Consider the following 13,137-nt stretch of genomic DNA (forward strand, 5'->3'; position numbering starts at 1 on the left):
AATTAGAGGATAAAATGTGAAAAAATGATGTCCTTTCCAACAGTCTCAAAGCATTACATACATAGGAATAAATGTAATGAAACGTGTACAAGACTTCCACCCAGAAAAAAGCAGAACACATTATTATAAGAAATTAATAAAGATTTAAATGAACACAAAAATAAACCAAGTTTACAAAGTGAAAGACCCAGTATTGTAAACATGTGAATTTTTTTTTTCCAAATTTATCTGTAGATTCAATGCAATCCTGATCAACACAGGATTTTGTGGAATTTTGCAAGCTGATTCTAAAATCTATATGGAAATGCAAAGAGCCAATACTAGACAAGGTGGTCAACATAGAAAGACTTCCACTGCTGAGTGTCAGAAGTTTAAAGAGAGTGGTTCTCGGACAAGACAAATACACTGATGAACTGGGAGAGAGAATCCAGAAACAGACACATTTATACACAGAAGTTCGGTTTATGACCAACATGGAATTGCATAGCGATGGGGGAAAGGTGGTCTTTCCAAATGCATAGCTATATGAAAAAAGGTCCAACTTGATTCCTACCTCACTATGCACAAAAATCAATTCCAGGTTCATTTTTAAAAGTTAGAATAATAAAACTTTTAGAAGTTAATTTAGGAGAATATCATCAGGACCTTGGTATAGGAAAATATTTGTGAAGCAGGATATAAACACAACAACAAAACTAACCCCTATAAAAGAAAAGATTCCTAAATAGTAATGACTGCACTAAAATCAAGAACTTCTATTTACCAAAAGGCAATTAAAAACATGAAAAAGCCTGCCACAGAGTGAGAGAATATATATCGACAATTCATATAACAGCACAGGGCTCTTATCTGGAGGATATTAAATCATTAAGAAAAGAGGACAACCAAGTAGGAAAATTGGCAAGAGACTTGAATAGGCATTTCATAAAACAGGTTCTCCAAATGGCTAACAAGAAAAGCTGTTCAACCTCATAATCAGGAGAATGCAAATTAAAACCACAGTAGGACACCTGCAGTCTGCCATTTAGACATTTCTGAAATGAAAAAGACAGACAATATCAAGTATCAGCAAAGATGTGGGAAAAATGAAACTCTCAAACACTGTCAGTGGGAGGGGAAGTTTGTACAACCCTTGGAAAATGGTTGAGTATTATCTGCTAAAATCTGATAAACCTGTGACCTATGACACCAATTTCGTAACTATATATATGTATTATGCATATGTGCAGGCATGTGTATGTACAAGAATCATCATAGCACTGCTATTAGTAATGGTCCAAAAACAACCTAAATGCCTGTCAACAGAACACAGAAGAAAAACTCGTGGAATATTTATACAATGAAATGCCATAAAGCAATGAGAATAAACAAACATTTGCTGCTACACGCAACAACGTGGAAGATTTTCACAATCTTAATGTTGAGTGAAAGAAGCCAGAAGCAAAGTCTTCATACAGTATAATCTCATTTACATAAAATTTGAAAGCAGGCAAAATTAAACTCTGGTGTTACAATTCGGAATTGCTGTTACCTTTTGAAAGGAGGAGAGGACCCAAGGGGGGCTTCTCAGGTGTGGGTGCACTTTTATTTCTTGATGTGGGTAGGGGTGACAAGGTACAAGTGGTCTCCAAAAAGTTCACCGAAATGCATGTTATGAAAATCTATGCATGGACTGCAATTTTTCTTGCCCCCAAATAAACTTGTACTAACTTGTTTTAACATGTCTGAACAGGATCTAGTTTGAGGCACCAAGAAAGATAAGACATTGGTTTGAAAACTGCCCCTACCAGAGCAACATGAATTCTGCTAAAATTGAAGTAAGAACAAACATCAAATTCATGGTGAAGCATGGGTAGAAGAATGGTGAAATCATTGATACTTTAGAAAAAGTTATGGGGACAATGCCCCAAAGAAATCAGCAGTTTACAAATGGATGACTCATTTTACGAAGGGACCAGGTGGTGTTGAAGATGGAGCCCACAGCAGCAGACCATCCATACCAGTTTGTGAGGAAAAGCTTAATCTTGTTCATGCCTAATTGAAGAGGACTGATGTGTAACAGCAGAAACAACAGCCAATACCACAGACATCTCAGCTAGTTCAGTTGACACAGTTCTGACTGAAAAATTATAGTTGAGCAAACCTTCCACTTGATGGGTACCAAAGTGTTTGCACCCAGATCAGCTGCAGACAAGAGCAGAGCTTTCCATGGAAATTTTAAACAAGTGGGATTGAGATCCAGATGCATTTCTTTGAAGAAATGTAACAGGAGATGAAACATGACTTTTCAGTATGATCCTGACAACAAAGCACGATCAAAGCCATAGCTACCAAGAGGTGGAAGTGGTCCAGTCAAAGCAAAAATGGACCAGTCAAGAGCAAAGGTCACAGTAACAGTTTGGGGGAGGCTCAATGCATTTTGCTCATCGACTTTCTGGAGAGCCAAAGAATGATAACATTTGCTCATATGAGTGTTTGGAGAACGTTAGCCAAAGCTTTAGCAGAAAAATGCCTGGGAAAGCTTCACCAGAGAGTCCTTTTCCACCAAGGCAGTGTTCCTGCTCTCTCCTCGCATCAAAACAAGGGACATTTTATAGGAGTTTCAGTAGGAAATTATTAGGCATCCACCTTACAGTCCTGATTTGGCTCCTTCTGACTTCTTTCTGTTTCCTAATCTTAAAAAAATCTTTAAGGTCCCTCATTTTTTTTTTTCAGTTAATAGTGTAAAAAAGACAGCATGGACATGGTTAAATTCCCAGGAACTTCAGTTCTTTAGAGATGTTCTAAATGGCCGGTATCATCGCTTACAAAAGTGTCTTGAACTTGATGGAGTGTATTTTGAGAAACCAAGTTGATATTTTTTATTTTTACCTTTTAATTCCATTTTCCCACAAATTTTTGAAGTGAAAAGTTTGTGGAAAAATAGAATTGAAAGGTAATATGAATCTTTCCATGAACTTTTCGAAGCACCTTGTAAATTCACTTGTAGATAATCCATCGAGCTGTGTGTACACTTATGGTTACATGGTTTAAAAGAATTTCTAAATTCTTTAGATAATTAGGTGGAGAAAAAAAATCAAGGAAATCCAGAATAGAGAATAAAATGGCCCAGAAATTTTAAAAGTAAAAAAAACCAAGAAATTCGAAGGATTAATCCTGAGATCCACATTCCAAGTATTAAGAGTTCCAGAGAAAGATCACAAAGGAAAGATGGGAAAGGATCCCTGTACTGGCCATCTGCCAAAACAAAAAAAAGAAAGAAAAAAGAAAAGAAAAGTGGAAGAAAAAATTATTTTTAAAAAATTTAATGAAATTCAAAATAGCCTCCTAATGCCAAAGTAAATGGGTAAAAAAAAAAATGTACACACACACACACACACACACACACACACACACATCAGGGCACATTACGGGCAAATTTCAGAATACTAAGGGCAACGTGTCGATCCTAAAATCTTCCAAAGAGAAATAATATCCAACTTATCCCATCCATATTGGAAGCCAGAAGACAATGTAGCAGCGCCCTCACAATTTGGAGAAAAAGTAATTTTCAGCCTTACATTTTATCCCCCACCAAACCATCAATTAATTGTGAGAAATAAAGACATTTTTTCTTACAATCAAGATTTAATAGAAGCTCACAGAATAGCATTTGCTTCCAGATAGGAAAACTGATTATTGCTTTGTTTCGAAGGCTACACATCCAGTGCTTGAGCAATCTGGCAGGTGAGCAGAGGCCTAGCAGCCTCTACCTGTGGACGGTGCCGGCCAGTCAGCAGGCTGAGGCCCAGGAAGCCCTTTCTTCACGGGGCAGGGGTGCTATTCCCCATCAGCTACCCTTGGTACCGCCTGTTCATTTTCTTGAGCATCTCACGGGATGGATGTTGGAGTTGGGCAGATGCTGCTGGCCAGGGAGGGACGGCTGGGGCTTCTCAGAGCCTGGGCTCTGGGCTCTCTTTAGTTTCTGCCCACAGGGGCATGGGGCCCTCAGCGTCAATGCTGCCTGCAGTCACAGCCCTGTGGAGGGCACGTGGGATGTGTCACCGCCTTTTTTCTTGAGCCGCTGCCCTGCCAGCAGAGGGCAGGCATCTTGGGAGGAAATGATAGCTTTTAGTTTTCAGTATCAATGCAGAGATTCACCTCGGGATGCGCTCAGCGTCGGGATGGAGGGCGTCTCCTCGGCCTTCTCTGCTGAGCAAAGCAGGGTGTGCTCTGCAAGTTCCTAGGACCGTGCTCTGCACTCTTTGGCGTGGCCTCTGCTCCTGTGTCCACGACCCCTTTCCTCTGCATCCATTCTGTGTCCACGTACCTTCTCATTCCCCTGTCCTACTCCCTTGGGCTGGCTTCTGTGGAAAATGCTGTCCTTGGGTGGATGTCTTCCTCTTCTCTGATCTCTGCCATGAAGACAATTTTAGACATGCCTGACTCTCCCCCCCAAAAAACAAAAACAACCCCCCATGCACACTTTCTTAAGAAGCTACAATACGAACTCTTTGAAAACACAGGAATAAATCTGCAGGACATTGGCTCATAAGTCAGGGGCCCCAATGAGAGAGAGTGAAGCCCTCCCACAGGAGGACACTGAGGGAGCGTCCAGATGCTGGTGCGTGGCAGACGGAGCTGCCTCTCCGTGCAGGGCAGTGGACAGAGGGCTCCAGGAGGCGGGTCTCCAGGGGACAGAGTGAAGTGATGGGCTTCCTCTGTTCAAGGACTGAGACAGATCCATGCCTCCAGCAGAGACATCTGTGACCTCCGGGAAGATATTTGTTCAAGAAAGGAGATGTCATCAGAGTTCAATACATAGGTCAGCCACCGGTATTTACAGGGTCATAATCTAAACACTACATGTAAAAATCACTAGGTAACTAAGCTGGGTGGAGGGGAATGTGAGTGCGGAAGGAGATGTGAGACACAGGGGGAGTAAGAACATGAAACTTTTATTTTTTTTTTAAATAGTAAATGGCAATAGCGTCTAAGCTATTAAAAATATCCAGAAATGGCAGTATACGAAGCAGCAGAAGTCCAAAATGTTGCCTCTGGGAAGTGAAAATTGTGGGGCAGGGTGCTGGCAGGAGACTGCTGTTCTTTCTAGAACTACTCGATATTCTAAACACGGAGCAGTTGTAACTTTCAGAAAAGTGTAAAAGCCGGGTACAGGCAGCTCTAAACTCGAGGATTACAATTCCTGAAGGCATTTGCCTGTGGGAGAGAATACACAAGGTGACGGTGGCTGTGCTAGAGGGGGAGGTTCCTGGAGAAGGGGACTTTGTCTAGACTTAGACGTAGCTGCGCAGGGAAGACTGGCAGAGATAGGGCCAGATGGTAGGACGTGTGCCCTGGCTCTGCATTGTCCAGCTTCTGGAAGCTTGAGCCCTTGGAGGACAGACGTGGCCTTTTCGACCAGAAGGAATCACTAACAGGGAAAGTGAACTTGCAAATATGAAGTAGCCTAAGACACAAGTAGGGATCTACACTAGAGATTTGGGGCTGGGGTCTTTTCCTTAAGGGTATCCTTTGTCCTGTCTGGTAATATGGCCAACACCAAAAAACTGGAGGACTCAGACCTATAGTCCTCCTGGGGAGGTGGCGGATTGCTCACTCACCCAGTCTGAGCTCAGCAGCAGAAGCTCCCCACGCCCACCCACCCACCCTGGCAGCCATGCAGCCCTGCAGCCTCTCCGAGCCCAGGCTACTGGGCAGACACTGCATGAGTGCTTTCCCCTTGATTGATGAAATCTAGGGGCAGCCTTGAAACCTAGCTCCAAACTTCCCTTTGAGTCCCCTGCCCACTCTGCCAGGCCCATCTTCTGACATAAGACATGACATTAGGCTGTGAGCTACGACATGGTGAGAATTCAGCTCTCCCTTTGCATGTACTTTCCTAAATACGTACAATACTTCTTGACCTGCGCACTCAATACAGACACCTTCCAAACAGGTCTTTTCTAGATAAATGCGAGTACTTCAAAAGGGCTCCCTTGGGTGGTCTGGGCTCATTCCTTAAGGGATTCTATGTAATGAGAGATTTCTGAGCTGATTGGCTGTGGAATATACTATAAAGCATATGTACTTCACAGGGCCTGGTTTTCCAAAGTCTTGCAGTTTCGAATATTGACCTTGCGGAAGACTGGAAATTTTCCCCAGGTTAGTGAGTCTTTGTGGCAAGATAAGAATTGTGGCACAGCAAGGTTGCTGGCTCAAAGACAGATTAGTTACTGATTGATATCTAAGTTGCTGGAAAACTGTAGAGTGAGAAGGATGTTTGCTAAGACCAAGCTTTTGTTCATAGCTTTACTGGAATGTCATCTGACTTGTTTCACTGAAAGTTACCAGCCTATATTGTTAAACTATAACCCCACCTATGTCTCTTCCTGTAACTTCCTGGTCTGGAAAATAAATGCAGGAAGAGAACTCCAATTCGGCATTAATTTCCCAAGGAAGGGTTGCCTCTTGCTGGAGGGTCCTGGGAAAGTTAACCACTTCGGGGCTTCTCACTGCTCAGAAGAAATGGGCTTTGCGTAATCCTTTGCATCTCTGTCACCCAGGGGTAGTGGGATGACAAATCCATGGGGGGCGAAGCAATGCAAAGCAACAATTGGCATAACGGGGTTAATTAACAGGGCAGCTGTTCTGATACCCAATAACATTGGTAATAAGAGCAGGAGCCCGATTTTGATGGAAGGAGTGTAAAGGTAAGATTGGTTCTGGTCCCATCTTAATAAACATAGTTGCTCATTGTTCTTTGACTCAGTTTACCATTCATTTGTTTCTTAAAGGTTTCCTCAAGAGAATAAACATTGGTGTATTCATCTTAATTTTTTCCTTTGATGCCTACCAAAGTGACCATAACATAGCAAGTGCTTGATAATATTTCTAGTTGAATTAATAAGTTGAGGAAGCTCAGTTCCCTTGGCAATAACAAGAATACAAAAATCCACCCCCTTCTGTTCTGAGGAGGAGCATTTGGGGGTTTCACTGTCTTTACTAATTAAGTTTCCTGTTGATTTTTTTCCCCTCCTGATTCTATGCCACATTTCTCCATTGATTTATTTTTCCCCTCCTGGCTCTGTATCCCTTCATTCTTTGTGTATTTCCTTAAAGCTGTGATTCTCAGCTCCTGTTATGTAAAAGGATATTTTTAAAGTGTCAGAAAGTTTTCAGAAACAATAACGACTTTAATTCCCATTCATTAAAAATTAAATAAATAAACTATGTTTAATTTGGGTGGAGGAAATTGGAAAGGAAGTTAGAGAATCAAATAAACGACAGGATGTTGCAACTTCCAGAAAGTTGGGAAATGCCTGCCCCAGAAGACCAGAAACAAACCCACGTATTTTTGTTAGTACTGGGCCTGACCGTCTGCTGCAGACCCCAATAGAAATAAATCTTGTCAAAGCCGTGCTTTGCAAGGGGTGCTGCTTTCCTGGTGGTGTTCGTTGTCAGTGTTGGGATCACGATGGTCATAGTCATAGGGTGGCCCCTCAGGTCAGATGGGCATTTAACAATACTGGGAAGCGTTCCTAGATTCAGGAATTCTGAAGTCAACCAAGGTTCCTGGAAAAGGTCTGAACTCTTTTCTGCCTGAGAAACTTAGAAACTATCCATCCTGCTTTTATTCTATTCGTGGTGCTAATCAAGAAACATCAGAAACTAATTCTTCCCTGTTCTCGACATCTGGGATAAAACAACACCTCCTGTCTCCTCTGCAGCTATTTTTTGAGGTGTCTTCCTTTCCCAGATTAACTACTGCCCACCACGGCCACTGCCACGCATCCAGGAATGGGACACGGCAGCCACTCCCTACACGGCCTTGCCACCCAGCCTAGCTACGTGGACAGGGGTCATCCTTTCCTGAGACAAGCCACACTCCCCGCCCTTGAATTTCATTCTATTTATCTGAACATAATCTTTATTAGAATATAATACGATTGATCAAAATGATTTAAAAATCTGGGCTACTTTTGAAACATCTTCAATGATTATTTGACATCAGTATCAGTTATAACATTATCAAAAGAATTGGTTGGGCTTAATGAATCCAGTTTCACTAGTATGATTGACACCGTTCTCTCTTTTTTAAAAAATTCATTTTAATTCCCTGGTAAATCGGCTAATACGTAGAAAGAGACAACTGTTTCAAGGAGAGCACAAGGGTAATGAACTTTCTGGGTCCTTGCCTAGTCTCAGAATGTCTTTCTGTTAACCTCACACATAAATGACAATTTTGCTGAATCTGTCATTCCATGAAGCTCCATTGTTTTGAAATTTAACACTGAAGGGAAGTCTGTTCATTCTTTTGCAGATACCTTGTTTATTCTCTATGTTTCCTTAGGTATTACTGCCTGGATATCGAAATATGTTTTACTTTATGCCTGAAATTCAAGCTCTTCTCCCAGCTGAGGCTAAACATTGATCTGTTCTCTCTTTTTCCCTGGTGCTCAATAAGCTTTCAGATACTGTTTCCTGTCTAGTCTTTTCTGTGACTGGAAATCTTCTTTGCAATTATCATCTTTTCTTACCTCTGCTCTCTTCTCTTCTTCTGGGATTCCCTATGTTGCTTATATTTTACTCTTCAGTGCTCCATCATTTTTTCCCCTTTTTGTGTGTTACATGTTTGTTTTAAAATGTAGGGTATTTATAGAAAATTTGAAGCTCACAGATCAGGAGACAATTTTGCCATTGAAAAGATAGTTACTTGTAGTTCCAAAGAGGAAGGGATACCACGACACTAAGGAGACCACAGGGTGAGACACCAGGGTCAGGAGGTGGAGCGAGAGGGGGGACTGTGGGCAGAGTCTTTGCTGTGGTTTCCCTGGGAAGGAACGGACAAGTCAGGGCGAGCAGGCTTAGCTCTGGCCGGTCTAAATAATCTCAGGGCTCCGGGCACAGGGTCTGCCCCTGGTTGCCTGTATCCAGCCTTGGGGTGATTAGGGCAGGGAGATAGTGGCCCTGAGTTTGAGAGCCCGTAGAGGAGGTGATTGGAGGTGTGGGCTCTGGATTAGTCGGTTTACAAATGAAGGGTGAGCTCACAGGTGAGCTGCTTGCCATCTCTAGGAATTAGCTGCTCCTGTGAGGGGCAGTCCCTCTAGGGACCAGACCCCAGATGTCAAAGCATCAGAAGCCAGAAAATAAAAGGCATGGCTAATATAGTGTTTCGACAGTGTTTTCCATTCTTGGTTTATTTCTACCTATTTTGGTAGCACCACGCCTGTTCTTCTCTGCACCCCGGGCTGTTCTTAACAGCTACGTCTGTCATCTCCAGTCAATGTTTTCTGGGTTCAGGGGTCGCCTTCTCTAGATCTGTAGGGCAAATTGTTCTTGTGGTTTTTATAACAGGTAGTGTCTTAGGACACCTCTCTTCTAATCCCTGGGGATGTGCCTCTCAGCTTTAACTGGTACCTTTTATGGTATCTGCTGGTGACTGGTCATCCTGCCAGAGGAGGTCTATGCTTCAAGTCCCTGTCTCTGCCTGGATGGCTTGCTGTTCAAAATCTTAAGGCTCAGATAAAGAGAGGAAGCAAAGAAGGGATACATGTTTCTATACATTTCCTTTGCCAGGACAGAGATTCAGAACTGAGAGGGTAGAAGGAAGGAACCGGATTTTGAGCTAATTGTTGCAGGAAATGCAACCATTGGGGCGGCTTCCCTGTTGGTGCAGGAGTCAAGAATTAGCTGGGACAGCATTCTTTCAATTTCCCCATGTCACCCTCACTAAATCCAGCTATAACGTCCCTCTGCTCTCCAGCCAGCACTGGCCGAGAGCAAGTTCCACCTGGGGGGTGGGCGGGGTAGGGACAAAGATGTGCTCGAGGGGACTGGTTGGAAGGCAGGGGTCACGGGATTGCTCAGTCTGGATGAATCCTGAAGCAGAGCGGAGGGGGTTTGCTGATGGTGGCATGGAGAGTGGGGGAGATGGAGATTCTAGAATGCTTTTTACCTGAGCAACCAGAGAAGGAAGCTGCCACTAACTGAGGTGGGAAGGACTGCAGGGAAAGCACGTTTGTGGGTAAAAATCTAGAGTCTGGCTTTGCACATGTCAAATTTGAGAGGCCTACAGACCCTAAGGGGAGACGTTAAGTGTGTGTGACTCGGAAGACAGGCCTCTGGTGGAGACACGAATATGGAAATCTCTAGAGGCCTCGAGAGAGCCGTGGGACAGGGAGTGAGCACAGAAAGAACAAAGGAGAGGACTCAGTAGAGAACAGGGCATGGAGATCTCCCGGAAATCCATGCTGGGAAGTTGGGAAGAGGAGGAAAAGCCATGTGGTCGGGAAGGAGGGGCCCGTCTTCGAGGCCCAGGGAGGAAAGTCTTTCGAGAAGGCAGGGACAGTGATGCTGACCACTGGATTCAGCAGCACACAGGCCACCGGTGACCTGGACAGGAGCAGAGTCAGGGGGACGACAGGGACGACAGTGGGAGGATGGCCATAGGGGCAGGTGCTGGAGCTCCCGCGGCAGCACTGCCACCGGAAAGGGATGTGAAGGAAAGACAGAGCGGTGGGATCAGGACCCAGGAGGGCCTGGCCATTAGGGCAGGATGGAAGGATGCCATCCTCGAGGCCTGCATGGGGACTCGGCCAGGGGATGTGGTGGCAGGAGGTGTGGAACTTTTGATGCTTCCATTTTCTTAGGGAATAAGGAGCCAGGACAAGAGCTAAGAAGGCACAGAAGCGTCTCTCTCCCGGTACGGGGATCCGAACCCTGGACCTTGGTGTTATGACAGCACGCTCTAACCAGCTGAGCTAACAGCCCTGGAGTGAAGATACAGTCTTTATGGGCTGCAGCTTTACTAGTTGGTGACTTCCAGAACATTCCCTTCCCACCAATGTACTTTGCAAAATGCTGCTATTTTATGAGTGAATGGGCTTATAGGCTATGCAGGTCTCTGATCCTTCCTGTCCTGTGCTGTCCTGACGTGTCTTCAGAGGAAGAAGCGATTCAGCCCAGTAACCCACTTCAGCAAGGTTTCAGTGGGTGCCATGTGCCCCACCCATCCAGCCCGGGTGCCAGCTACAGGCAGGTGCACCCACACACGTGCCACCGTTTGTGACGTGATACAGGAGTGTCATTGCAGCACTCTCCTGCCTTTTCCACTCTGCCAGTGCACACCCGGGTCACCTGGACCGTGGCAGCTGTCACCCCCACTGTGCCTGGTGGGGCATTTGCCTTCGAGGGAAAAAAGCAGAGAAAGAAGACAATAAGCTGGGGGACATCTCCCCCTTGTGCTCCAGGTGGTTATTTTAAAGGGTAGGAGGTTTCCCTTTGTATTTTAAGGAGACATAAAGCTTCGACTGCAACCTCAGTGACAAATTTAGTCAGAGACTTAAAAAGAAGCATTTAAAAAGATGGGCTATAGAGACATGATCTGTGTCTCTTTGTACCAACTTGCCACAGCAGGCTGCCGTGCAGAAAACATGAAACAGTTGCAACATCACAGTTTTAGAAAAGGCTACCTTTGATAATATGTCCTTCCATTCATTATTGAGACCCAGAGGTTAAGACATTTGAGACAGTTTCTTGAGAGCGAGAGCGTGATGGGGAGAGAGTGGAGAAAATACAAATTAACCTGTTTGACTAGGGGCAAAAGCTTTCGAGAAGCACTGCAAAGAAAAAAACATGGAGATAATAAAATAGCCATCGGAAAGTGGACTCATCTTGATTAATTAGGCATCATTTAATTTGCTAATGATTCAGCTATGCTGTGGCTGCCATCATGACTGATACTATTAGGGGGAAAGGAAATATTAACATATAGGCACTATTATCACCATTTCACATCGCTTTTCTAAATCAAATAAAGCATGGAAGGAGCAAATTAAAATACCAGAAAAAAGGAAATCCAATTTGTGGCTGAATTTTCCACAGAATGGTTCTTCTCAGCCCCCAATTCCCTTTTTTTTTATTTTTTAAACAGTAGGATTCTTCCATCCAGGTTTATTCCAAATGAAGTTGTGGATTTCATCCATTTAAATGCAGATTCCTGGAATGCAAATAACATGACATTAACAAGAAATCTTGGCCCTGAAATTACCTGGTGAAATTGCCTTCATCCGAGAGTGTGGGTGTTTGAGGTGTAATGACACTAAATAGAGCAACTCTGTCATCCCTCTAGGTCACTTCCTGAGCGAGAATTGGTGGGGTGTTAACTTGGGAATTCACGCTGCAGAGGAAAGCCCAGTCGCAAGCCACTGGGCACTGGGTTCTCATCAACTCTGCAAGCACCTTCTGAGGGTGAGCTCCATGTCCCACCTGGGATAGACATGGGCAGAGAGACCCCAGGTGATCGACATGTCACTGTTTGCCAGAGTCTCAGAATGTAGGAGAGATTGACATGCATGTAAGTGGACACAAACAGGGATACAGACTTGAAGGGAAATAGAAATGCAGTGGGGGAGGAGACAGGGACAGGCCCCGCGGAGGAGGCACGATTGAGCAGAGCTTGGAGACGTTGCTGGGTCTGTAACAAGCACAGGTGCTCAAGAGAGAGACTTCTCCCTGCTGCAATAACCGTGCTTACTAGCCCAGAGGGGTGTATCCGTGGGGAAGGTGGGAAGGGTGCTCATGCATCACCTGATCTAGCAGCCAGTTATATCAAAATCATATCCCTCCCTCCCCTCTGTGGCCCTTGGGCTGGAAGCCACAAGGCTACCGCTGTTCCAGACCCAGCAGCGCCTGGGGGAATACAGCTACGGTCCCTTCTTGAAGTTCATTCTCAGGAGAGAGAACCCCTGGAGATCTTTCTCTCCCTTCTCATCGGTGAGCCTTGGGTCCCGTGCCCCCTCCTGAATCAACCCCTGGAAATGAGAAGTGATGTCATCATCCTCACACCTTTCTTTGGAGCTGGGGTGAAGGCTCTGCCTCTCCTGAGGCTGGAGGCTGAGAGGGGAAGGGATGGACAGCTGAGCAAATCTGAAGTCCCGCCTGAAGAGGAGAAAGGAAATTGATGCTGCATTTGCACCCAGTGGTAACTACGCACAGACAAGTTATGATCATCTGCCCTGGAATTAGCAAAACCCATTTCATCCTCGAGAACAGTGCTTCATAAATTCGGCTCCCTCCGATTCAGTTGAGGGCCTGTGACAGAAGATGCTGATTTGGTAGGTCCCAGGAGGTGCAGGGGCTGTGTCTGGGTCGTGC

The sequence above is a fragment of the Cynocephalus volans genome, chromosome 18 (genome assembly GCF_027409185.1).
Source record: "Cynocephalus volans isolate mCynVol1 chromosome 18, mCynVol1.pri, whole genome shotgun sequence".
NCBI classification, from domain to species: Eukaryota; Metazoa; Chordata; class Mammalia; order Dermoptera; family Cynocephalidae; genus Cynocephalus; species Cynocephalus volans.